The sequence below is a fragment of the Nipponia nippon genome, unplaced genomic scaffold (genome assembly GCF_047370975.1).
Source record: "Nipponia nippon isolate SJK-2023a ecotype South Korea unplaced genomic scaffold, ASM4737097v1 scaffold_6, whole genome shotgun sequence".
In the NCBI taxonomy this organism is placed as follows: domain Eukaryota; kingdom Metazoa; phylum Chordata; class Aves; order Pelecaniformes; family Threskiornithidae; genus Nipponia; species Nipponia nippon.
Genome location: NW_028262380.1, coordinates 50,126 through 75,677, shown reverse-complemented (window position 1 = coordinate 75,677; position 25,552 = coordinate 50,126). Strand labels below are relative to the sequence as shown.

Sequence of the window (25,552 nt, the reverse complement as noted above, 5' to 3'; positions counted from 1 at the left end):
CTTTTGTTTTTCTCTTAGATTTTTAGTTTTCCTCTTTTCTGTAATGGTGGTTGTGGTTGTTCAACTGTTTTTATCTCAATCCATGAATTTTCTCACTTTTACCCTTCTGGTTCTGATCTTTTTATTTTTTTTACTAAAATCTCTCCAGGGTCTGTTGACTCGCTGGTGTCACTCTCCCACCCCTGATGCCACATGCAGATGAATCCAGCACTCCCGGGGGCTTTTTCTGGGGGCAAAAAAGCCGAGGCAAGGCAAAGGTATTGACCAGGTTCCCTGTGCTGCGTCCCCCGGCTGGGTGCTGGGGTGGGGGGCGCGGAGAGAAAGGGCCAGCAGCCGCTGCAAGCTGTCAAGTGCAGAGGACTGAAATGCTCGAGCCGCTTGGGTGCTTTTTGGTGGCGAGGCGATGGCTGTGGCTGCGTGGGCTGTGAGCGGGAGCAGGGGCAGAGAAGGGCGAGGCTTGTGACACCCCCCGCCCCCCGTAAGGCGGCGGCGGCGGCGGCGGCGGCTGCGGGCGGCCCCAGGCGGGCCGGGGGGCGAGTCCTTTCTCCCCGCGGGGCGCGGTCGGAGCGCCGGGCTTGGTGTGGTGCTGCCGCCTGGCGGCCAAAAGCGGGTACTGCAGGGCGGGAGCCGCGCAGGGGCGGTGGCGTCCCCGTGGTCGCCGGTGCCGGTGGCCGGTAACGGGCATGCGACAGCGCGGTGGCCGCGGGGTGCTGCCGCCGCAGCCGTTGCTGCCTCCCGGTAAGGAAGCGCCGCTCTCGCCGCACGGGAGGCGCTTGCCGCTGCTAGCACTGCCGCGTCCGCCTCCGCTGCAGCCCCGCCCCGCGGCGTCCGCCTCCGCTGCAGCCCCGCCCCGCCGAATGCCCCGGTCCTGGTGTGGAGCGGCCCCGCCCCTAGCGCCGGGCCCCGCCCCTGGATGCCCCCGGGCAGGGGAAGGGCACCACCCCTAGCGACAGGCCCCGCCCCTGGAGACCACGCCTGCGCACTGTGTTGGGGTGGAGCTTAGCCGCGGGGGGCGGAGCCTAGCGGTGGTAAGCCGGAGCTTTGTCGTGTGAGGGCGGAGCTTCACCGGCGCATGCGTGCTGTCTCGGGGGCGGAGCCTTGCCGCGGGGGGGTGGCGCTTTGCTCTGAAGGGCGGGGCTTTGCCGTGGGTGGGCGGAGCTTGCCGTGTGAGGGCGGAGCTTAACCGGCGCATGCACGCTGTCTTGGGGCGGAGCTTTGCCGTGGGGGCGGAGCTTTGATGAGAAAGGCGGAGCTTTGCCGCGCATGCGTGCTGCCTCGGGGGCGGAGCTTTGCCGCGGGGGGGGCGGAGCCTTGCCAGGTGAGGGCGGAGCTTTGCCGGGTGAGGGCGGAGCTTGACCAGCGCATGCGCGATGCGTCGGGGAGGGAGCCTTGCCGCGGGGGGGCGGAGCTTTGCCGGGTGAGGGCGGAGCTTCATCGGCACATGCGCGATGAGTTGGGGACGGAGCTTTGCTGCGGGGGGGGCGGAGCTTTGCCGTGGGAGGCCGGAGGTTTGCTGTGAAGGGCGGAGCTTTGTCTGCGCATGTGCGCTGTCTCAGGGGAGGAGCTTCGATGCGGGGGGCGGAGCTTTGCCATGGGAGGGCGGAGCTTTGCCGGGGGGGCGGAGCTTCACCGGCGCATGCGTGCTGTGGGCAGGGCAGAGCTTGGCTGCAGAGGGCGGGGTTTCTCGCTGGGGGGGCGGAGCTTCGCCAGCGCATGCGAGGTGCATCGGGGGCGGGCATCGCGCCGTGGGTGGAGCTTCCCCCCGCGGAGGGGCCAGCGGGAGCCCGGGGCGGAGCGGAGCGGTCGTTGGGCTGCGGCTGCACAGAGCACACAAAAGCTTAAAAAACCAAACCCCCCCGGCAAAAAAATAACTCGTCCAAACCACCAAAATGGCCGACAGAGTCCTCCCGGATCACAGAGAAGGTCGTCCAGACCATAGAGATAAGACAGAAAGTCGTCCCAGATTCGAAAGACTGTCCTTCAGACCATCGAGATGCAAGCGGAAGTCCTCCCGGAGTATAGGGCAGCTCCGCAGACCATGGAGATGACACCGAAAGTCCACACAGACCATCGAGAAGGTCCTCCAGACCATAGAGAGGAGACAGAAAGTCATCCCAGATTCGAAAGACTGTCCTTCAGACCATCGAGATGCAAGCGGAAGTCCTCCCGGAGTATAGGGCGGCTCCGCAGACCATGGAGATGACACCGAAAGTCCACACAGACCATCGGGAAGGTCCTCCAGACCATAGAGAGGAGACAGAAAGTCATCCCAGATTCGAAAGACTGTCCATCAGACCATCGAGATGCAAGCGGAAGTCCTCCCGGAGTATAGGGCGGCTCCGCAGACCATGGAGATGACACCGAAAGTCCACCCAGACCATCGAGAAGGCCCTCCAGAGCATAGAGGTGAAACGAGAAGTCCCCTGGATGATACAGAAGGTCGTCCAGCCCACAGAGATTAAACTGGAATTCCTCCCAGACCATGCGCGGTGCGTCGCGGGCGGGCATCGCGCGGTGGGCGCAGCTTCCCCCGCGGAGGGGCCAGCGGGAGCCCGGGGCGGAGCGGAGCGGTCGTTGGGCTGCGGCTGCAGGCAGGGAGGAGGTGAGCGGGGAAGCCCCGAGGAGGGCGGCGGTGCCTGGGGGGAGCGGCCGGGCCGGCGGGAGGCACGGAGCGGGGAGGGTGCGGTGCCGTGGGGGAGCGGGGCGGGTGGGGCTTCCCGGGGCCGGGCGAGGGGGGGGGGCGCACCGGGTCGGGGCCGGTGGCGAGATCAGCCCGGAGTTGGGCGGGGGCCGCGCCGGTCCGGAGCCGGGCGGCGGGGGGCGCCGCGCCGGTCCGGAGCCGGGCGGTGGGGGGGCGCCGCGCCGAGCCGCGCCGCTCCGGGGCGGGGGGTGCCGCGCCGAGCCGCGCCGCTCCGGGGCTGGGCGCCGGGGGCCGCCGCGCCGAGTTGAGCCGCACTGGTTCGATGCTGGGCGGGCGCCGCGCCGGTGCGGGCCGGGCGACGGAGAGGCGCCGCACCGAGCCGCGCCGGGGCTGGGCGGCGGGGAGCGCCGCGCCGAGCCGAGCCGCGCCGCTCCGGGGCGGGGGGCGCCGCGCCGGTCCGGGGCCGGGCGGGCGCCACGCCGCGCCGGTCCGGGGCCGGGCGGCGGCGGGGCGCCGCGCCGCGTCGGCGCCGGGCGGGGGGCCGGGCAGCCGGAGGTGTTGGCGGGGGCTGCCCGGAGCCGCGCTGGGGGCTCGGCGGGGCTTCCACGTGCGGCGGCGGCGGGGGGAACGGTGTCCCCGCAGGGTCCCAAAGCACGGAGGGCTGCGTCCCCTGGCATCCGGGGCTTTTGGTCGGCCACGTTGGTTCCCCGGGGCATGCCGGGAGGTGTAGTTTCTAGGGCCGTGGCTGCCGGACAAACCGCTTCCTTTTTTGCCTCCTCCTTTCCCAGCGTCACCTTCTGCGTCCCGGGAAGAAAATCCCGCGTGGGTGATTCCGCTCGGCGCTCAGGTAATCGCGTGTCTGGGGCTGCGGGAGCGGGGAGAAACCCTTGCCGGGTCGAGGACGCTCCAGGGGCGCCACATCAAAGCCAGAGGAAAGGCAAAGCCGCTGCCCGTGCAGAAAAGCCGATGACAAATTGCAGCTGAGAGAGCGCGCCGCGTTCCTGCAGTGCTCCCTTGGCAGTTTCGGCTGTTTGCCTTCCGGGCAAAAGAACAGACTTTCCTCTAGGAGAAATGAAGAGCTGCCTGTTCCCTTCTTTAGGGTCCGGTGTTTCTCTTCTGGTCGGTCGTGCTACTTTGATGGGCGAGCTGGAAATAGCCTGTTGTTTTGATACGCAGAACTAAATTGTTAGTAACATGCGGTGTCAGTAGAGTTCATTTTGGAGCACCTAGGTGCCAGTGGAAACGTCAGGAATGAAACGCGATGGAAACCGATCTTTAAACTTTAGTTTTCCTTGGTTTTTCTTTGCCATCAGAGCGTCGATGGCACGGTGGCCTGTGGCTCGGTGCACGTTCTGTTCCGTGGAGCCTTCGGTCTAGGACTTTGAAGTAACAAAGTTTGTCCTTCCAGAAAAGGGCTAGTCGCTCCTAGGATTGAGGTGTGGGCTTGGAGAGTCTCTTAAGCACGTGCCTAGAATTAAAGCCGAATTTCACTTCGTGTTGCTGCTGTTTGTCTTCACTTTCATTCCTTTCGCCACGGCTCCATCGTGAGCGGGAGCTCTGAATCATCCCTTTTTTTCAGTCTCGCACACGTTTTTTTACCCAAGGAGGTGCTACGTTTAGAAGTTAAGGAGTTTTCTCACAAACGCGTCGGTCGATGCAATTGCGTTGTGATTGTTAAAACCCCCAAAATAACACCGGTCTTACAGATCTGGCCTATTTCTTCTGAACACGGATTCGTCGCGTGCAAATCGGGATACAGATCGTCTGCGCTTCCTGCTCTGTGGAGGACACTGTGCTGAGACAGGGGTGAGCTCCCAAAGGAAAAAAAATACAAGGTCATGGGGTTTTTTTGTTTGTATTTGGGGGCGGGGGGGGGTGTATTTAAAAGAAAAAAAAAAAAAAAAAGAGTGGAATGTTGACTGGTGGCAGCCTGCAGAGCTCTTTTGCTGCCCGGCCTCTCCTTTTCCTCTCTTGAAGTCCTCTTTTGTGGCTGTAATTGTCGTTTGGAGAAGTTCGGAAGAGCAGTTCAGGGACTTGCCTGGGCCCGTGTGCTAGTAATACCAGGAAGGGAAACGCTTGAACGGATAGCAAAGAAGTTGGCTCCAAGTAGAGGTTCTGAAGGAAGAACAACGATAACAGGAAGCAAATAGCAAGTTACCAAAAAATGGGCGCGTGTCAAACGCCTCCGAGTTTTATTGCCGAATGTTGTTTGGCACTATGTTCCAAACGGCTATTTTTTCCTTCGCTCGGCTGTAGCCTTCGCAAGACTTCACAAAACCGGGCAGCTTGGGACTCCTCCCCAGCTTTATGCTACAGGTTTTTTTTCCTCTCTCAGCAGAGTGTCAGCTGCCGCCGTTTCACCGTGGTCGCCCTTTCTTCTGCCGTGAAAGCGCAAGACGGACGGAAAGGCTGCGTAGCGGTCTGCGAGTACAAGGTACGTCCGCGATGCGTGTCCGCGTTTTTCCTAAGGCGCTTGGAGCATGGACTTCAAAGTTAACGTCAAGAATGCGCCAGCTCTCCTTCCTTCTGTAGTTTTTCTAGGAACTATTTTAACGCAGATCCTAAAAGGAAAAGAAGGTCTGCGCTGGAGCGTGTTCTGCCTGTGCAAAGCCGACTTCCCTCCGTTTATTTTGCCTTCCTGAAAGCGCAATCTTCTGTTTCTGTGCGCTTACTAGGAAATGATATCGGGAAAATAGTTGCGTCCTAAAAGAGGAAAGACGCCGTTTGTAAGAGTTCAGGCGTTCAGAAGAAACAGGCTTTGTTTTCGTCATAGAAGCTGTGTGCTTTTTCAGTCAATAAGTTTTGAAAATATCTTAGAGTAGTCCTTGAAAAGCTTACTGAGATACTAGCGTCCGTACTAAAAGCGATCCAGGTCCAAGGAGAGACGTGGACAAAAGAGGAGGAATCGGCCTCGAAAATTCGTGTGTGTGATTAAAAACGTTCAAAACTGTAAATACGGGTGTGAGGCATTGCAGTAGAGAAAAATCTCTCGCCTTTATATATATATATATATATATATATATATATATATAAATAATATTCATATGTATATATACAGAATTCATATATATATATATATATAAAAAGAAGGATTTCCAAATACAAACCTATATCTGCTGTATTATATAAATGATTCAAAAATAATTTTCTGTCTTTTTCCGTTTTTTCCGTCTCCGTTTTAGTTCACCGATGCGGGTTTTTAAATCACTTCCTGATGTCCTGTTTTTTAATTTTCCCAATTATTTCTTGTCTTTCCTTAGTGCCCTTGCTTTTTAAAATTTTGTTTCTGCATCTCTGTTTTAGTGCACTGTCCCTAATGCTGATTGCTTTTTAAGTTTTCTTTCTATGCCTCCTTTTATTCCGTTCACTGTCTTTATTTTGAATGATTTCTTGTCTTTCCTTAGCACTGTCGCTTTTAAAAATTTCTGTCTATGTCTGCATTGTAGTTCAATGTTGCTACTTTGTACTGCTTTCCTCTCTTAATCCTTTGGCTTTTAAAATTTCTACTTGCATCTTGTTTGCTGTCATTAATTTTTAATTATTCTTTCTTGTTTTTCCTTAGTGCCATCACTTTTTAAATCTTCTTTTCCATCTCCATTTTAGTTCACCAATGGGATTTTAAAATTTTTTCCTTATTTCCTTAATCACCATTGCTTTTAAAAGTTTGTCTGTTTTTATACCATTTCCTGTCTTTATTTTGATGTATTTATCTTTAATTATTTTTTTGTCTTTCCTTAGTGCCCTACCTTTTAAAATTTTCTTTCCACAGCTCTCTCTTAGTTTGTTTTCTTTTTCTTTTAGTTTTCTTTCTATGCCTACTTTTGTCCTGTTCACTGTCTTTATTATTTAATGATTTCTTGTCTTTCCTTAGTGCCTTTGCTTTTTAAAATGTCTATTTATGTCTGTGTTGTAGTTAGCTGTCACTATTTTTTAGTGCTTTCCTTTCTTAATCTTAATATTTGGGTTTTCCTTTTTTCCTTTCTTAATCTTGATCATTGGTTTTTAAAATTTTCTACTTTTATCTCCTTTGCTGTCATGAGATGTTAATTATTTTTTCTTGTTTTTCATTACTGCCATTGCTTTTACAATTTTTTAATTCTACATCTCTCTTTTAGTTCACAGTTTCGATTAATTTTTTTCCTTATTTTCCTTATAGTTTGCCATCGCCGTTTTTTCATTTGCTCAATATGGCTTTAATCTCCATTGCTTTTAAATTTTCTGTCTCCTTTTATCCCCTTTGCTGTCTTTATTGTGCTCTAGTTAATTATTTCTTGTCTTTCCTTGGGGCCCTCCCGTTTTAAATTTTCTTGCTCTGCCTTTAGTTGGCTGTCCCTAGTTTTTAGTTCCCTCCCCTTCTTTTCCCTAATGCTCATGGCTTTGCAAATTTTCTTTCTCTGCCCACTTTTCTCCTGTTCACCATCTGTAGTTTTGAATGATTTCTTGTATTTCCTTAGTGCATTTTTTTTTTTATTTCTGCATTGTAGTTCACTGCTGCTATTTTTTAGTTCTTTCCTTTCTCCGTCCTTTGGCTTTTAAAATGTTCTACTTTTATCCCGTTTGCTGCTGTTAGTTTTTGATTGTCCTTTCTTGTCTTTCCTTAGTGCTATCGCTTTTTAGATTTTCTTTCATCATCTCCATTGTAGTTCAGTGATGCTATTTTTGAATGTTATCCTTATTTCCTTAATCACAGTTTCTTTTAAAGTTTTCTGTCTCCTTTTGTTCCAGTAGCTGTCATTATTTCCCTGTATTTATGTTTTAATTATTTCTTGTCTTTCCATAGTGCCCTCACTTTTTAAATTTTCCTTCTCCATCTCTTTAAGTTCACTGCCACTATTTTTTAATTTTTCCATTTATTTCTCTAATCCCTGTTACTTTTTAAAATTTTCTTTTATGCCGTTCCCAGTCTTTATTATGCTGTTCTTTTAATTACTTCTTGCCTTTCTTTAATTCCTTTGCTTTTTAGATGTTCTATTTTAATCTGTTCTAGCCTGCTGTCTCTATGTTTTAATTTTTCCCTTATCGCCCCCTTTTAAAATGTTCTTTCTATGCTTACTTTTCTTACTTTTGATGCCTTTATTTTTTAATTATTTCTTTTCTTTCTACATCTCGGTTTTAGTTCAGTCCCTATTTTTAAATTTTTCCATTTTATTTCCCTAATCCCCCTTGCTTTTCAGATTTTTCTACTTTTACCTCGTTCACTGTCTTTATGTTGCTGTCTTGTCTTTTAATAATTTCTTGTCTTTGGTTAGTGCCCTTGCTTTTTAGAGTTTCTTTCTGCATTTATTTTAGTTCACTGTCCCTATTTCCTAATTTTTCCCTTTGTTTCCCTAATTCCCCTCTGCTTATTAAATCTTCTTTCTATGCCTACTTTTATTACCTTTGAATTTTTTTAATAATTTCTTGTCTTAGTGCCGTCACTTTAAAAATTTTATTTTTACATCTCTGTTTTAGTTTGCTCTCCTTTATCTCATAATTTTCCCTTTATTTCCCTAATCCCTGTCGCTTTTAAAATTGTCTACGTTTATTCCCTTTGCAGTCTTTATTTTGCTGTCTTTTCTTTTCATAATTTCTTGTCTGTCCTTAGTGCCCTCGCTTTTTCAATGTTCTTTCTCCATCTCTGAGTTTGCTGTCCCTATTTTTCAATTTTTCCCCTTTATTCCCCTAGTTCCCCTCTGCTTATTAAATGTTCTTTCTATGCCCACTTTTATTCCCTTTGCTGTTGTTTAAAAAATTATTTCTTTTTCTTTCATTCGTGCCGTTGCTTTTTAAATTTTCTTTCCACATCTGTTTTAGTTCGCTGTCCCTATCTTTTAATTTTTCCCTTTATTTCCCTCATACCCATCACTTTTAAAACGTTCTTTCCCTGTCTACATTTTTCCCTTCGATGTCTTTATTTTTAATTATTTCCTTAGTGCCTTTGATTTTCAATTTTCTTCCTATGTCCCCGTTTCAGTTCAGTGCCCCTACTTTTAAATTTTTTCCTCTATTTCCCTAAACTCTGTTGCTTTAAAAATTTTCTACCTTTATTCCGTTCACTGTCATTATTTTTTAATTATTTCTCATCTTTCCTTAGCGCGGTCGCTTTTTACAATTTCTGTCTCTCTGCATTTGTTTGGTTCGCTGTTGCTATTTCTTTAATTCTTTCCTGTCTTAGTACCTCGGCTTTAAAATTTTTGTTTCTATGTCTACTTTTATCTCGTTTGCTGCCTCTGTGTTTAATTTTCTTTCTGTTTGTCCTCTACCCAGTTGCTTTTGAAATTTTCTTTCTACATCTACTTTGATCAAGCTCCCTATCCTTACTTTTTAATAGTTTTCGGTCTGTTGTGTACCCCGTTGCTTTTAAAATTTACTTTGTATGCGTCTCTCTCTTTGTCCCCCTTTCTTTATTTGGTAGTTTTTTCTTGTCTTTCCTAAGAGACGTGGCTTTTATTTTTCCGATGTCTAATTTTATCCCATCCAATGCGCTTATTTGTTAATGCTTTCCTGTCTGTCCTCCAGCCTGTGCTTCACTTCATCTCTTTTCTTCGTATGTCTCTCTTTAGATTGCCATCTCTATTTTTTTCATTTTCCCCTCTCTTTATCCCTCGGCTTTTAAAATTTTGTTTCCATATGTAATCTGGTTTGCTGTCCCTGTTTTTAGTTCTTTGCTGACTGTGCTGTACCTCTTGGCATTTTCAAGTTTCCTTCTAGGTCTACTTTTATCAAGGTCCCTATCCCTGTTTTTTAATTCTTTCCTGTCCCATCCTTTTTGAATTTTTCTCTCTCTCATCTTTTACGCAGTTTGCTCTCCCTGTTTTTAATTTTTTCTGGTTTTCCTTACCCTGTCGCTTTTACAATTTTCTTTTTATGTCTCCATTTATCTAGTTCCCTTTCCCTTATTCTTAATGCTTTCCTGTCACGTACCATGTTGCTTTTAACGTCTTATTTCTATCTCTCCATTTATCTAGTTCCCTGTCCCATTTTTCTTTCCTGTGTTTCCTGTAGTCCATTGTTTTTTATTTTCCCTTTCAAATCTCCCTCTACATAGCTCCCTTTAACAATTTTTTACATGTCCTGCCTCTCTGTCCTGTTCCCTTTCTATTTCTCGCTCTGTCTTACATTCTCTAATTTTTAATTCTTGCCTATGTTTGTTGCTTTTTAATTTCTATTTCTGTGACTGCCTCTATCCAACTTCCTGTCACTTTTTTTTAATTCTTTTTGCTTTTTCCCCCTTTTGTACTTCCCTCTATCCGCCCCGCCCCGCCGCTGCCTGCGTGTCTCTTATTCTCTCTGTCCCTCTCTGCTGTTCCTGTTGTCCCGCTCGGTCCCTTCTGTCTCTCTCCCCTGCCCCCTGTTGCTCCCTGTTCCTGTGGGATCTCCCCATCCTCCTCCTCGCTGCACTCCATTTCTCTCTCTCTCAACACCCTTGTGCGGTTCCCCGTCCCTCTCTTGTTCCCAGTATCCCGTTTTCTGGCTCCCTGTCCTACCCCTCTTCTCTACCTCCCTCCATCCTTCCTTCTGCTTTCCTCGTCCCTCTTTTCCCTCTGTCCCGCTGCCTTTGGGCACCGAGCCTCGTAACCAGCTCGTTGCTGGGATTTCTGATGGGCGTGAAGGAACAAACATTTGCTGCCTCCTTTGTGACCCCAGATGTGTTTCCAGCCCCTGGCCTCTGGGTGAGCGGCTGCGGTTGGGTCCAGGGGACGCAGTGATGTGCTGTGGGGCTGGGGTGATGGCCTCAGTTCCTGATGGGTTCCAGCTAGGGCAGCCCAGGTGGGACCCATGAAGCGAAGACGGGGCTGGGCCAAGTAGCTGGCACAGTGCTGCGGTTTGGATTGAGGATGAGAACAATGTTGGTAACGCACTGACGTTTTGTTTGTCGCTAAGTAGCGCTTACACCGCTCAAGGACCTTTCAGCTTCCCGTGCTCTGCCCGGTGCGCCAGAAGCTGGGAGGCGCCACAGCCAGCTCAGCTGACCCGCGCCGGCCGAAGCGCTGTTCCCTCCCGTGTGACGTCACGCTCGGTAGGGAAACGGGGGGTCGTTGGCCAGGAGTCAGCGATCGCTGCTCGGGGACGTGCTTGGCATCGGTCGGCGAGTGGTGAGCACCTGTAGAGTGAATCGCTTGCTTTGTATACTGTTATTGGTTTATTATTATTACTACTAGTACTATTACTACTATTCTGTTGTCTTTTCCTTCAATTGTTAAACTGTTCTTCCTTTAACCCACGAGTGTTCTGACTTCCACCCTTCCAATTTTCTCCCCCGTAGCGGCTGTGTGGTGCTTAGCTGCTGGCTGGGGTTAAACCACGACAAAAGCTTCTGTCTACTTGTATTCCGTTTGCCGTTTCCCTTTTTTAATTCTTCCTTGTCTCTATTAGTACCTTTGCTTTTTCAATTGTCTTCCTACGTCTCTCTTTTAGTTCACTGTCCCCGGTTTTCATTTTTTTCTCTTTGTTGCCCTAATTCCCGTCATTATTGACTTTTTTTTGCTTTTATCCCGTTCCCTGTCTTTAGTTTTCAAGGAGTTGTTCTCTTTCCTTAGGGTCCTCCCTTTTAACAGCCTCGGAGGGGGCGTAGCTTCCCGCTGAGGAGCGGCTGGAGGAGGCGAGGTGGTTGTCAGCCGGGTCGTCATTTAATAGTAAAGTATGAAATGGCATGTTGGTTAATCATTTCCCGTTTGGTTTTGTGGGAGCTGTGCTGGCTGCCTTGAGAATCGGCTGAGAAGTTGAGGTGAGCTGGGTGGTAGAGGGGAGGCACACGGGGCTGGCTATTTCACCCGAGCGCCACGGGAACTTTGTGTCTCCTGGCATCCTAGGCGCACCGAGCGACAGCCGCAGCATCTTTCTTGAGAACAGGCGTGGAGCAGGGGAGCAGAGCGGTGCGGTGCTTTTGAGGAGGAGGGTGTCGCAGAAGCGGTTGGCAGTAACCAGACCGATGCTGAATACCAGCACTGTGTTTTAGTTTGTTAGTGTGCTGTGGGTTTTTGGGTTGGGAGGTTTTGGGGTTTTTTGTTTTTTGTTTTTTGGTTTTTTTTGAGATGATGAAGAGGAACTGAGTGAGTGCAGGAATGTTCTAGTTAGGTGTGTGGTGGTTTTCTTTTTTTCTTTTTTGAGGGTGGATTCAGATCCCTGGCCCTCTGAAAGCTCAGTTGCGGGGTGAGGGCTGAGGAGGTATCAAGGATAGGAATTGCAGGGAGGGGTTATAAAGTTGGTGTCGGGGAGAGGCCTGTCCAGGAGCAGTCTCCTTTGGGAAGGGAAAAGGACCGGGTTACTGTTCTTAGCACGCTGCTGACGTTGGCTGGGCAGGGCGGTTCCATCCTGTGTCTGTGTGTTCTGCTTTTGCGTAGTCTGTCTTCTGTGTCTCGTACCCTGGCTTTCTCGGGTCTTGATGTTTCCGTAGCTCTTGGTGATCATGGGGCCCCTCGGTAAGCCTCCCGAGGGTCTCGAACGCGTCGCCTCATCGGCATGGCGTTTCTTGAGCCCTGCTTATCTTGCCGTCGTAGCTTAAAGCGCGGACGTGTCCGGGAAGCGTCGCGTTACAGATGTTTCTGAGGGATCGTCTGTTGTGTGCTTTTTCAGTCAGTAAGTTTTGAAAATATCTTACAGTAGTACTTGAAAAGCTTACTGAGATACTGGCACCCATACTAAAAGCGATCCAGGTCCAAGGAGAGACGTGGACAAAAGAGGAGGAATCGGCGTCGCTTTCCCGAGAAGCATTGCCAGCCTTGTAAGTAGCGACAGCGAGTCCTGACGTGGTTTTGGTGAGTTACTGCTTCGGCAGCGTCCTTTTTCCTTAACCTACAGCGTGTGGTTTCTTACTTCAGTTGGAAAGAGATTTTCCAGAATGGAAGTCTTTCTCATTCAAAGAAGTTGTGTTTTATGAACTCCCCATCAGAGTGGGGATCTTCAGAGATGATGCGCTTGGCAGTAGAAGTCAGCAGCAGCGAGACTTTCCGCTCTCTTAAAAAAAAAAAAAGAAAAAAAAAAAAAAAAAGAAAGAAAAGTCCGTTTGCTTCCAAAGAGCCGAGCACAGCACGTCTTCCGGAAGTTGATGGCATCGCTGGTTCTCAGTTGCAACAGCCGAGATGTCATCAACACGCGTTCCTCTGCGTGCTTCGGTGCAGCCAAAAGCGTTAGCAAATCTGCCGGTCCTTTCTGGTAGCCTTAGGCATTGCAGCCCCGGGGATTGGATTCCGCCCGCAAAGTAAAACCGTATGGGGGATCTCTTCTCTCACTGATTTTTCTACCCTAGATGTAACTTTAGGAAAAAAAAAAAAAAGTTAAAATTGTCTATACAAACTGCCTTGCATTGTTTCACCTGCAACTGCCAACTAGCTGTGGCGTTGTTTCAACTTTAACTGCCAACTAGCTGTGGCGTACAATTGCTTAGGTGTATTTGAGCCGTTAGGTATTTGTTCTAAACGTTGACCAGGAGAGGCAACTGAACGTTACGGGTTTCCCCCCCCCCCCCCCCGCTCGTTTGACGGAGTGCTCTGAAGTACTTTTCTTTCTGTCTGGCTTTCAAGGGTGCGTTTCCCTGGCAGTTCAGTAGCATCTCTCTCGGGCAGCGCGGCTGGCCAGATGTCGCTCCTAATGACGTAAGGCGCAAAAAACCCCTGGTCAAATGATAACTGCGTATCTTGGAGACAGATAATCTGCTGGTATCGATTCACAGCTGTGCAAGTTAAATTAACGCAAAAGGAAAATCCAGCCCTTCTCCAGTAGAAGTATTTTTATTGGATGTCTGTAAGCACACGCACAGCTTTTTTAGTAGGAAGCGAATTGCTGCGATTTGTCCTCTGGTTTTCCTTTTACCCTCGAAAGCGTTACGCTTCGCTTCCAGCTTTATCGACCGAGCCAGCAAGATGCGCAGGAGCGCGAGGGCCGTAGCTGTTGCGGCGGATCTGTAAGCGTAGATTCTGATTGCGGTACGCCCTTGTCCTGCAGCCTCGCAGGGTTGTCTCCCTGCAGCCGTGCCGTAAGGAAGGGGTGAGACGTTTTCCAACGCCGGCAAGAGCGCGTACTTTTACGCGCAGAACGTGTTTGGAATCGTACCGGTTAGTCTTCATGCTGATTGGAAGCGTTCAGGTCGCTCTAGCTTTTAAAGGACGTCTTGTGTTTTGAGCTGACCTGCTTACCTCGAATCCTCCTTGAGCTCAACTGCTCTCCCCTCCCTTGCTCTGACTGAATTCCTCTACTCGCTGCTGTGCTATTTTTTTCACATGCGGAAATATCGCTTGGGATTTTTGTTTTTCAGGTGTCTCGTTGCAGGCGTCTCGTGATGCTCGCTAGGTCCCCCCCGGCCCAGGTTGGCCTGCCGGTCGTGAAGCGTCCCGAGGGTAAGGGGCCGGCCCCGTGCCTGGAGGCTCCTGGCTCTGTCTCCGGCGGGTGCCCCGCGGGTGCGTCAGCGAGGGCTGTCTGGTGGGGAGAGTGCCGGGCCAAGAGGGAGCGGGGAGGTTCGCTGCCCCGGGGAGCCCGTCCCAGCGCGGGAACGGAGGGGGAGCACGGCAGAGCAGAGCCTGAGCGAGAGGTGCGTCACCGTCCCCTGGCAGGCTCCCCCGCGGCGTGGGGCAGCCGCCGGCTTGCGGGACAGGGGCTGGGGGGGCTGCCCGCATTTTATTTCTCTGGCGGAGCTCCCCTTTTCGGGGGGCGCCTACATATGTAAACGGCATTATTAAAGTAGCGAGCTGCCGGTCGGGGCTGTTTTCCTTGTTTTGTGCCTTTTTTGGGGGGGTGATGAAAAAGTGTTGGAGGGGCCTGGGGGGTGATGATGTCATTTGGGGCACCCCAACGTCCCTGGGGGCGGGGGGTGTGATGATGAAACAGAGGAGCAGGTGAGTGGGGGATGAAGGTGTCACGGGGAGGTTCCCCCCCAGAGGAGGGGGGGTCACAGCCCCAAAATGCCTGAAAACTCGTGTGTGTGTGTGTGTGTGTGTGTGTGTGTGTGTGATTAAAAATGTTAAAAACTGGAAATACGGGTGCGAGGCATTGCAGTAGAGGAAAATCTCTCGCCTTTATATATATATATATTGAAAAATAATATTCATTTCTATAGAGAGAGAGAGAGAGAAAAGGATTTCAAAATACAAACCTGTACCTGCTACGTTCTAGAAATTATTAAAAAATCTAAATGGAGATAGATAGGGTTTTAAAATAAAAAAGAACTTGTCTATATGTGAAGAAATAAAGGAGTTTAAAACGCAAAAAGAGATGATGTAGATGAAGGAATTGAAAACAGAAGAAAGTCTGGATAGGTAGAGGTATCTACGCTTACCGTGTGTCACCGAGTAAGCCAAAGTAGGTCGTCTGTGTAATGGAAGTAAAGGTTCTATGGAAGTGTAAACAGATAACTAAGTCTAAATAGACAGAATTGTAAGTAGATACCGAAGTCTAAGATACCAAAGTGTCAAAATATCCAAGTCCAAGAGCAAAATATCCAAGAGCAACACGGTTTGGGGCTCCCAGGAAAGCCGAATCCGCCTGGATTTGTGCAGCTGGAAAGCAAGCGCGCGCGCACACACCCACACCCCCCCCCCTACATTTTAACGCAGAAAACCAAAAATGACCCATTGTTATGATGTGGAAAAGCGCCGGAAAACCCCAGAACTGAATAGTTTTGAAAAGCAGAAACCCCCAAGTTTTGTATGATGTAAAAGAAAAAACAAAAAAGAACAACAACAAAAAAACAAGCCAACAAACCAAAAAACCCAAACGCAAAACCCGCACCAATTTGGGCCAAATTTGGGGTGAACCGCTGGCAGTTTGAGGGGCATTGCTGGGGATTATCTGGCGTGGATTCCTTCTCCGGAGCGGACTATCCGTTGCGGCTTATCCCAGGTGAGTTATCTGCTGTGGATTATGCCGGGCGGACCCCCTGGTGTAGGTCATCCCCACCCGTGTCCCCCCGTGCACCTTTCTACCCACACACAGCCGCTGTCCGTCCGTGTCCGTCTCCGCCCCCCGTCCTCCTCTGCCTGTCTCTGCGCCCTCCCAAGTGCTCTCCACCCAAACGTCCCCCCACACAAGGTTTTTCCCCCCGTGCGGGTTTTTTTTTCCCCGTGACGTGCCCCCCGCGTCCCCTGCCCTCCAGTCTCGTGCCCCCGCTCCCCTGCTCCCCCCTCCCATAGCTCCTTTGCTTCTGGACCCCCAGCTCCGCACGGGACACGGGCAGCCTGGGGAGCTTTGCCCCGAGCCATTCCTTTCCCCTCTGGGCAGCAGCGGTTCTGCCGCTGCTACAGGCAGGCGCTTTCTGGACGGGCGAGGGGCTGGGACGACCGGAGGCTGCTGCACGCTCCAGTCCGACTGAGACGCTGTTCCCGGGGGACCTGGCGCAGGGAAAGGCGAGGGACTCTCCGCGCTGCCGGTGACTCTTCAGAAGGGAACCGCGCTCTGGTTTTAGCGGCAGAAGGTGTCGGTCAGGCAGCCGCGTAGCACCGTGCTGAGCGATGTGGCAGGCGCCTGGCTTGGTGGAGTCCAGGCGTGTTTCTCGCCTCGCAGTCTCGATGCCCAACCAAGCAGGGGGTTCAGGTTCCCAAAGCCTTTGGGCGTGGGAGCAAGATGACAGCTAGGTGTCTAGCAGCACAGGATTTCAGCCGTGTTGCTTGCTGCAAATGGCTTGCAGGCCAGGAGATGTGGAGAGGGGTCTGAAATGAAGAAAGGGAGCGTGGAAGCGATTGTTTTAAGGCGGCAAATGAAGCAGCCGAAGGAGGCGAGCGGCTCAGCTGCCCCCTCGGCGGACCGGCCCCTCCAGCCTCCCGAGTCTCGCGCGCTGCAGGCGGCCAAGCGCGGGCGCCGCGCGTGCTGGCGGGAGCGGCAGGGAGCGCGGAGCTGCGCTGCCGTCCAGAGCAGCGAGGGAACTGGCAGGGCTCTACGGCCGTCTGGTGCGGCCAGCTGAGGGGCCGCCGTGCCCCTTTGCTTTCCCTGTTTCACGTCTCATTCCTTTGCACGCCGCAGGGCAGGGCGGTAAGTAACATGGCGCAGCGTCTTGTTTAAGCGGCAAGCCCTGCGCGGGAAGCCCGGTGCGTGTGCAGGATGAGCAGAGGGCGGGCACCGCAGCAGAGCCCGAGGGGCGCCAGCGTATCGCTCGCTCGCAGATCGCGCGCTTGCCCGTGGTCTGCTCGCATGCACCGCTTCCTGATAATCGTAGCTGCCCCTCTGACGCAAAGCAGCTTTCAGTGCCTTGAGGATGCCATCGGTGTCGCTTTTATTTTCTTTTTTTTTCTTTTTTTTTTTTTTTTTTACTAAAATCTCTCCAGGGTCTGTTGACTCGCTGGTGTCACTCTCCCACCCCTGATGCCACATGCAGATGAATCCAGCACTCCCGGGGGCTTTTTCTGGGGGCAAAAAAGCCGAGGCAAGGCAAAGGTATTGACCAGGTTCCCTGTGCTGCGTCCCCCGGCTGGGTGCTGGGGTGGGGGGCGCGGAGAGAAAGGGCCAGCAGCCGCTGCAAGCTGTCAAGTGCAGAGGACTGAAATGCTCGAGCCGCTTGGGTGCTTTTTGGTGGCGAGGCGATGGCTGTGGCTGCGTGGGCTGTGAGCGGGAGCAGGGGCAGAGAAGGGCGAGGCTTGTGACACCCCCCGCCCCCCCGTAAGGCGGCGGCGGCGGCGGCGGCGGCGGCTGCGGGCGGCCCCGGGGGGGCCGGGGGGGAGTCCTTTCTCCCCGCGGGGCGCGGTCGGAGCGCCGGGCTTGGTGTGGTGCTGCCGCCTGGCGGCCAAAAGCGGGTACTGCAGGGCGGGAGCCGCGCAGGGGCGGTGGCGTCCCCGTGGTCGCCGGTGCCGGTGGCCGGTAACGGGCATGCGACAGCGCGGTGGCCGCGGGGTGCTGCCGCCGCAGCCGTTGCTGCCTCCCGGTAAGGAAGCGCCGCTCTCGCCGCACGGGAGGCGCTTGCCGCTGCTAGCACTGCCGCGTCCGCCTCCGCTGCAGCCCCGCCCCGCGGCGTCCGCCTCCGCTGCAGCCCCGCCCCGCCGAATGCCCCGGTCCTGGTGTGGAGCGGCCCCGCCCCTAGCGCCGGGCCCCGCCCCTGGATGCCCCCGGGCAGGGGAAGGGCACCACCCCTAGCGACAGGCCCCGCCCCTGGAGACCACGCCTGCGCACTGTGTTGGGGTGGAGCTTAGCCGCGGGGGGGCGGAGCCTAGCGGTGGTAAGGCGGAGCTTTGCCGTGCGAGGGCGGAGCTTCACTGGCGCATGCGTGCTGTCTCGGGGGCGGAGCCTTGCCGAGGGGGGGCGGCGCTTTGCTCTGAAGGGCGGGGCTTTGCCGCGGGTGGGCGGAGCTTGCCGTGTGAGGGCGGAGCTTAACCGGCGCATGCGCGCTGTCTTGGGGCGGAGTTTTGCCGTGGGGGCGGAGCTTTGATGTGAAAGGCGGAGCTTTGCCGCGCATGCGCGCTGCCTCGGGGGCGGAGCTTTGCCGCGGGGGGGCGGAGCCTTGCCAGGTGAGGGCGGAGCTTTGCCGGGTGAGGGCGGAGCTTGACCAGCGCATGCGCGATGCGTCGGGGGCGGAGCCTTGCCGCGGGGGGGCGGAGCTTTGCCGTGGGAGGGCGGAGGTTTGCTGTGAAGGGCGGAGCTTTGTCTGCGCATGCGCGCTGTCTCAGGGGCGGAGCTTTGCTGCGGGGGGGCGGAGCTTTGCCGTGGGAGGGCGGAGGTTTGCTGTGAAGGGCGGAGCTTTGTCTGCGCATGCGCGCTGTCTCAGGGGCGGAGCTTTGCTGCGGGGGGGCGGAGCTTTGCCATGGGAGGGTGGAGCTTTGCCGAGGGGGCGGAGCTTCACCGGCGCATGCGTGCTGTGTGCAGGGCAGAGCTTGGCTGCAGAGGGCGGGGTTTTCCGCTGGGAGGGCGGAGCTTCGCCAGCGCCTGCGAGGTGCATCGGGGGCGGGCATCGCGCCGTGGGTGGAGCTTCCCCCCGCGGAGGGGCCAGCGGGAGCCCGGCTGCGGCTGCAGGCAGGGAGGAGGTGAGCGGGGAAAGTCCCGAGAAGGGCGGCGGTGCCTGGGGGGGGGGAGCGGCCGGGCCGGCGGGAGGCACGGAGCGGGGAGGGTGCGGTGCCGTGTGGGAGCCGGGCGGGTGGGGCTTCCCGGGGCCGGGCGGCGGGGGGGCGCCGCGCCGCTCCGGGGCCGGGCGGCGGGGGGCGCCGCGCCGAGCTGAGCCGCGCTGGTTCGATGCTGGGCGGGCGCCGCGCCGGTGCGGGCCGGGCGGCGGGGCAGCGCCGAGCCGCGCCGGGGCCGGGCGGCGGGGCAGCGCCGAGCCGCGCCGGGGCCGGGCGGCGGGAGAGCGTCGCGCCGAGCCGAGCCGCGCCGGTCCGGGGCCGGGCGGGCGCCGCGCCGAGCCGCGCCGCTCTGGGGCCGGGCGCCGGGGGGCCGCCGCGCCGATCTGAGCCGCACTGATTCGATGCTGGGCAGGCGCCGCGCCGGTCCGGGGCCGGGCGGCGGAGAGGCGCCGCACCGAGCCCCGCCGGGGCCGGGCGGCGGGGAGCGCCGCGCCGAGCCGCGTCGGTCCGGGGCCGGGCGGGGGGGAGCCGCGCCGGTCCGGGGCCGGGCGGCGGGGAGCGCCGCGCCGCGCCGGGGCCGGGCGGCGGGGGAGCGCCGCGCCGCTCCGGGGCCGGGCGGCGGGGGCGCCGCGCCGAGCCGCGCCGCTCCGGGGCCGGGCGGCGGGGGGCGCCGCGCCGAGCCGCGCCGCTCCGGGGCCGGGCGGCGGGGGGGGCGCCGCGACGAGCCGCGCCGCTCCGGGGCCGGGCGGCGGGGGTGCGCCGCGACGAGCCGCGCCGGGGTTGGGCGGGGGAGTGCCGCGCCGAGCCGCGCCGCTCCGGGGCGGGGGGGTGCCGCGCCGAGCCGCGCCGCTCCGGGGCGGGGGGGTGCCGCGCCGAGCCGCGCCGCTCCGGGGCCGGGCGGGCGCCGCGCCGCGCCGGTCCGGGGCCGGGCGGCGGGGGGCGCCGCGCCGCGTCGGCGCCGGGCGGGGGCGGGCAGCCGGAGGTGTTGGCGGGGGCTGCCCGGAGCCGCGCTGGGGGCTCGGCGGGGCTTCCACGTGCGGCGGCGGCGGGGGGAACGGTGTCCCCGCAGGGTCCCAAAGCACGGAGGGTTGCGTCTCGCGGCATCCGGGGCTTTTGGTCGGTCACGTTGGTTCCCCGGGGCATGCCGGGAGGTGTAGTTTCTAGGGCCGTGGCTGCCGGGCAAACCGCTTCCTTTTTTGCCTCCTCCTTTCCCTTGCCTGCGGGGGAGCGGCGGGCCGGCGGGAGGCACGGAGCGGGGAGGGTTCGGTGCCGTGTGGGAGCCGGGCGGGCGGGGCTTCCCGGAGCCGGGCGAGGGGGGGCGCGTCGGGTCGGGGCCGGTGGCGAGGTGAGCCCGGAGTTGGGCGGGCGCCGCGCCGGTGCGGGGCGGGGGGCCCCGCGCCGAGCCGCGCCGCTCCGCTCCGGGGCCGGGCGGCGGGGGGAGCCGCGCTGGGGGCTCGGCGGGGCTTCCACGTGCGGCGGTGGCGCGGTGAACGGTGTCCCCGCAGGATCCCAAAGCACGGAGGGCTGCGTCCCCTGGCATCCGGGGCTTTTGGTCGGCCACGTTGGTTCCCCGGGGCATGCCGGGAGGTGTAGTTTCTAGGGCCGTGGCTGCCGGACAAACCGCTTCCTTTTTTGCCTCCTCCTTTCCCAGCGTCACCTTCTGCGTCCCGGGAAGAAAATCCCGCGTGGGTGATTCCGCTCGGCGCTCAGGTAATCGCGTGTCTGGGGCTGCGGGAGCGGGGAGAAACCCTTGCCGGGTCAAGGACGCTCCAGGGGCGCCACATCAAAGCCAGAGGAAAGGCAAAGCCGCTGCCCGTGCAGAAAAGCCGATGACAAATTGCAGCTGAGAGAGCGCGCCGCGTTCCTGCAGTGCTCCCTTGGCAGTTTCGGCTGTTTGCCTTCCGGGCAAAAGAACAGACTTTCCTCTAGGAGAAATGAAGAGCTGCCTGTTCCCTTCTTTAGGGTCCGGTGTTTCTCTTCTGGTCGGTCGTGCTACTTTGATGGGCGAGCTGGAAATAGCCTGTTGTTTTGATACGCAGAACTAAATTGTTAGTAACATGCGGTGTCAGTAGAGTTCATTTTGGAGCACCTAGGTGCCAGTGGAAACGTAAGGAATGAAACGCGATGGAAACCGATCTTTAAACTTTAGTTTTCCTTGGTTTTTCTTTGCCATCAGAGCGTCGATGGCACGGTGGCCTGTGGCTCGGTGCACGTTCTGTTCCGTGGAGCCTTCGGTCTAGGACTTTGAAGTAACAAAGTTTGTCCTTCCAGAAAAGGGCTAGTCGCTCCTAGGATTGAGGTGTGGGCTTGGAGAGTCTCTTAAGCACGTGCCTAGAATTAAAGCCGAATTTCACTTCCTGTTGCTGCTGTTTGTCTTCACTTTCATTCCTTTCGCCACGGCTCCATCGTGAGCGGGAGCTCTGAATCATCCCTTTTTTTCAGTCTCGCACACGTTTTTTTACCCAAGGAGGTGCTACGTTTAGAAGTTAAGGAGTTTTCTCACAAACGCGTCGGTCGATGCAATTGCGTTGTGATTGTTAAAACCCCCAAAATAACACCGGTCTTACAGATCTGGCCTATTTCTTCTGAACACGGATTCGTCGCGTGCAAATCGGGATACAGATCGTCTGCGCTTCCTGCTCTGTGGAGGACACTGTGCTGAGACAGGGGTGAGCTCCCAAAGGAAAAAAAATACAAGGTCATGGGGTTTTTTTGTTTGTATTTGGGGGCGGGGGGGGTGTATTTAAAAGAAAAAAAAAAAAAAAGAGTGGAATGTTGACTGGTGGCAGCCTGCAGAGCTCTTTTGCTGCCCGGCCTCTCCTTTTCCTCTCTTGAAGTCCTCTTTCGTGGCTGTAATTGTCGTTTGGAGAAGTTCGGAAGAGCAGTTCAGGGACTTGCCTGGGCCCGTGTGCTAGTAATACCAGGAAGGGAAACGCTTGAACCGGTAGCAAAGAAGTTGGCTCCAAGTAGAGGTTCTGAAGGAAGAACAACGATAACAGGAAGCAAATAGCAAGTTACCAAAAAATGGGCGCGTGTCAAACGCCTCCGAGTTTTATTGCCGAATGTTGTTTGGCAATATGTTCCAAAGGGCTATTTTTTCCTTCGCTCGGCTGTAGCCTTCGCAAGACTTCACAAAACCGGGCAGCTTGGGACTCCTCCCCAGCTTTATGCTACAGGTTTTTTTCCTCTCTCAGCAGAGTGTCAGCTGCCGCCGTTTCACCGTGGTCGCCCTTTCTTCTGCCGTGAAAGCGCAAGACGGACGGAAAGGCTGCGTAGCGGTCTGCGAGTACAAGGTACGTCCGCGATGCGTGTCCGCGTTTTTCCTAAGGCGCTTGGAGCATGGACTTCAAAGTTAACGTCAAGAATGCGCCAGCTCTCCTTCCTTCTGTAGTTTTTCTAGGAACTATTTTAACGCAGATCCTAAAAGGAAAAGAAGGTCTGCGCTGGAGCGTGTTCTGCCTGTGCAAAGCCGACTTCCCTCCGTTTATTTTGCCTTCCTGAAAGCGCAATCTTCTGTTTCTGTGCGCTTACTAGGAAATGATATCGGGAAAATAGTTGCGTCCTAAAAGAGGAAAGACGCCGTTTGTAAGAGTTCAGGCGTTCAGAAGAAACAGGCTTTGTTTTCGTCATAGAAGCTGTGTGCTTTTTCAGTCAATAAGTTTTGAAAATATCTTAGAGTAGTCCTTGAAAAGCTTACTGAGATACTAGCGTCCGTACTAAAAGCGATCCAGGTCCAAGGAGAGACGTGGACAAAAGAGGAGGAATCGGCCTCGAAAATTCGTGTGTGTGATCAAAAACGTTCAAAACTGTAAATACGGGTGTGAGGCATTGCAGTAGAGAAAAATCTCTCGCCTTTATATATATATATATATATATATATATAAAAATAATATTCATATGTATATATACAGTATTCATATATATATATATATATATAAAAAGAAGGATTTCCAAATACAAACCTATATCTGCTGTATTATATAAATGATTCAAAAATAATTTTCTGTCTTTTTCCATTTTTTCCGTCTCCGTTTTAGTTCACCGATGCGGGTTTTTAAATCACTTCCTGATGTCCTGTTTTTTAATTTTCCCAATTATTTCTTGTCTTTCCTTAGTGCCCTTGCTTTTTAAAATTTTGTTTCTGCATCTCTGTTTTAGTGCACTGTCCCTAATGCTGATTGCTTTTTAAGTTTTCTTTCTATGCCTCCTTTTATTCCGTTCACTGTCTTTATTTTGAATGATTTCTTGTCTTTCCTTAGCACTGTCGCTTTTAAAAATTTCTGTCTATGTCTGCATTGTAGTTCAATGTTGCTACTTTGTACTGCTTTCCTCTCTTAATCCTTTGGCTTTTAAAATTTCTACTTGCATCTTGTTTGCTGTCATTAATTTTTAATTATTCTTTCTTGTTTTTCCTTAGTGCCATCACTTTTTAAATCTTCTTTTCCATCTCCATTTTAGTTCACCAATGGGATTTTAAAATTTTTTCCTTATTTCCTTAATCACCATTGCTTTTAAAAGTTTGTCTGTTTTTATACCATTTCCTGTCTTTATTTTGATGTATTTATCTTTAATTATTTTTTTGTCTTTCCTTAGTGCCCTACCTTTTAAAATTTTCTTTCCACAGCTCTCTCTTAGTTTGTTTTCTTTTTCTTTTAGTTTTCTTTCTATGCCTACTTTTGTCCTGTTCACTGTCTTTATTATTTAATGATTTCTTGTCTTTCCTTAGTGCCTTTGCTTTTTAAAATGTCTATTTATGTCTGTGTTGTAGTTAGCTGTCACTATTTTTTAGTGCTTTCCTTTCTTAATCTTAATATTTGGGTTTTCCTTTTTTCCTTTCTTAATCTTGATCATTGGTTTTTAAAATTTTCTACTTTTATCTCCTTTGCTGTCATGAGATGTTAATTATTTTTTCTTGTTTTTCATTACTGCCATTGCTTTTACAATTTTTTAATTCTACATCTCTCTTTTAGTTCACAGTTTCGATTAATTTTTTCCTTATTTTCCTTATAGTTTGCCATCGCCGTTTTTTCATTTGCTCAATATGGCTTTAATCTCCATTGCTTTTAAATTTTCTGTCTCCTTTTATCCCCTTTGCTGTCTTTATTGTGCTCTAGTTAATTATTTCTTGTCTTTCCTTGGGGCCCTCCCGTTTTAAATTTTCTTGCTCTGCCTTTCGTTTGCTGTCCCTAGTTTTTAGTTCCCTCCCCTTCTTTTCCCTAATGCTCATGGCTTTGCAAATTTTCTTTCTCTGCCCACTTTTCTCCTGTTCACCATCTGTAGTTTTGAATGATTTCTTGTATTTCCTTAGTGCATTTTTTTTTTTATTTCTGCATTGTAGTTCACTGCTGCTATTTTTTAGTTCTTTCCTTTCTCCGTCCTTTGGCTTTTAAAATGTTCTACTTTTATCCCGTTTGCTGCTGTTAGTTTTTGATTGTCCTTTCTTGTCTTTCCTTAGTGCTATCGCTTTTTAGATTTTCTTTCATCATCTCCATTGTAGTTCAGTGATGCTATTTTTGAATGTTATCCTTATTTCCTTAATCACAGTTTCTTTTAAAGTTTTCTGTCTCCTTTTGTTCCAGTAGCTGTCATTATTTCCCTGTATTTATGTTTTAATTATTTCTTGTCTTTCCATAGTGCCCTCACTTTTTAAATTTTCCTTCTCCATCTCTTTAAGTTCACTGCCACTATTTTTTAATTTTTCCATTTATTTCTCTAATCCCTGTTACTTTTTAAAATTTTCTTTTATGCCGTTCCCAGTCTTTATTATGCTGTTCTTTTAATTACTTCTTGCCTTTCTTTAATTCCTTTGCTTTTTAGATGTTCTATTTTAATCTGTTCTAGCCTGCTGTCTCTATGTTTTAATTTTTCCCTTATCGCCCCCTTTGAAAATGTTCTTTCTATGCTTACTTTTCTTACTTTTGATGCCTTTATTTTTTAATTATTTCTTTTCTTTCTACATCTCGGTTTTAGTTCAGTCCCTATTTTTAAATTTTTCCATTTTATTTCCCTAATCCCCCTTGCTTTTCAGATTTTTCTACTTTTACCTCGTTCACTGTCTTTATGTTGCTGTCTTGTCTTTTAATAATTTCTTGTCTTTGGTTAGTGCCCTTGCTTTTTAGAGTTTCTTTCTGCATTTATTTTAGTTCACTGTCCCTATTTCCTAATTTTTCCCTTTGTTTCCCTAATTCCCCTCTGCTTATTAAATCTTCTTTCTATGCCTACTTTTATTACCTTTGAATTTTTTTAATAATTTCTTGTCTTAGTGCCGTCACTTTAAAAATTTTATTTTTACATCTCTGTTTTAGTTTGCTCTCCTTTATCTCATAATTTTCCCTTTATTTCCCTAATCCCTGTCGCTTTTAAAATTGTCTACGTTTATTCCCTTTGCAGTCTTTATTTTGCTGTCTTTTCTTTTCATAATTTCTTGTCTGTCCTTAGTGCCCTCGCTTTTTCAATGTTCTTTCTCCATCTCTGAGTTTGCTGTCCCTATTTTTCAATTTTTCCCCTTTATTCCCCTAGTTCCCCTCTGCTTATTAAATGTTCTTTCTATGCCCACTTTTATTCCCTTTGCTGTTGTTTAAAAAATTATTTCTTTTTCTTTCATTCGTGCCGTTGCTTTTTAAATTTTCTTTCCACATCTGTTTTAGTTCGCTGTCCCTATCTTTTAATTTTTCCCTTTATTTCCCTCATACCCATCACTTTTAAAACGTTCTTTCCCTGTCTACATTTTTCCCTTCGATGTCTTTATTTTTAATTATTTCCTTAGTGCCTTTGATTTTCAATTTTCTTCCTATGTCCCCGTTTCAGTTCAGTGCCCCTACTTTTAAATTTTTTCCTCTATTTCCCTAAACTCTGTTGCTTTAAAAATTTTCTACCTTTATTCCGTTCACTGTCATTATTTTTTAATTATTTCTCATCTTTCCTTAGCGCGGTCGCTTTTTACAATTTCTGTCTCTCTGCA

General features: G+C 52.1%; 1 long non-coding RNA gene across 1 annotated transcript; it reads left to right on the top strand.

Moving 5' to 3' along the window:
• The first annotated feature begins 18,254 nt into the window (after positions 1-18,254).
• Positions 18,255-22,438, top strand: LOC148051295 (uncharacterized). Its single transcript, XR_015699941.1, has 3 exons — positions 18,255-18,558; positions 21,161-21,260; positions 21,789-22,438. It is a non-coding gene; the product is annotated as an uncharacterized LOC148051295 (long non-coding RNA).
• The last annotated feature ends 3,114 nt before the right edge of the window (positions 22,439-25,552 follow it).